Source organism: Chaetura pelagica, unplaced genomic scaffold (assembly GCF_000747805.2).
Source record: "Chaetura pelagica isolate M959 unplaced genomic scaffold, ChaPel_1.0 scaffold509, whole genome shotgun sequence".
Classification (NCBI taxonomy): domain Eukaryota; kingdom Metazoa; phylum Chordata; class Aves; order Apodiformes; family Apodidae; genus Chaetura; species Chaetura pelagica.
In genome coordinates, this window is record NW_009954413.1 from 1 (window position 1) to 589 (window position 589).

Here is a 589-nt window from a genome sequence, read left to right on the forward strand (position 1 = left end):
AGCAGTAGCATTATTGGTGTTGACAATGTTTATGTTCATTTGTGCAGGCCTCCCTGGAACATGAAGAGGGGAAGATCCTGCGCCTCCAGCTTGAGCTCAACCAAGTGAAGTCGGAGATTGACAGGAAGATAGCAGAGAAAGATGAGGAGATTGACCAGATGAAGAGAAACCACCTGAGAATTGTGGAGTCCATGCAGAGCACCCTGGATGCTGAGATCAGGAGCAGGGAAAAAGATGGAGGGAGACCTAAATGAAATGGAGATCCAGCTCAGCCACGCCAACCGCCAGGCTGCAGAGGCACAAAAGAACCTGAGGAACACACAGGGAGTGCTCAAGGTCTGTTCAGCAAAGCTACAGACAGACAAATGCCACCCCTGACAGTTTTGGCATCCAAGTGCACACTGCCACCTTGTAATTGTTCTTGCCTCTTTTCCAGGATACCCAGATACACCTGGATGATGCTCTGAGGACTCAGGAGGACCTGAAGGAGCAGGTGGCCATGGTGGAGCGCAGAGCAAACCTGCTTCAAGCTGAAATTGAGGAGCTTCGGGCAGCCCTGGAGCAGACGGAGCGGTCGAGGAAGTTGGCT

At 52.0% G+C, this 589-nt stretch overlaps 1 pseudogene; it reads left to right on the top strand.

Moving 5' to 3' along the window:
- Nucleotides 1-47: 47 nt before the first annotated feature.
- The window catches only part of LOC104394763, a 2,501-nt pseudogene continuing 1,959 nt past the window's right edge, over nucleotides 48-589 (top strand).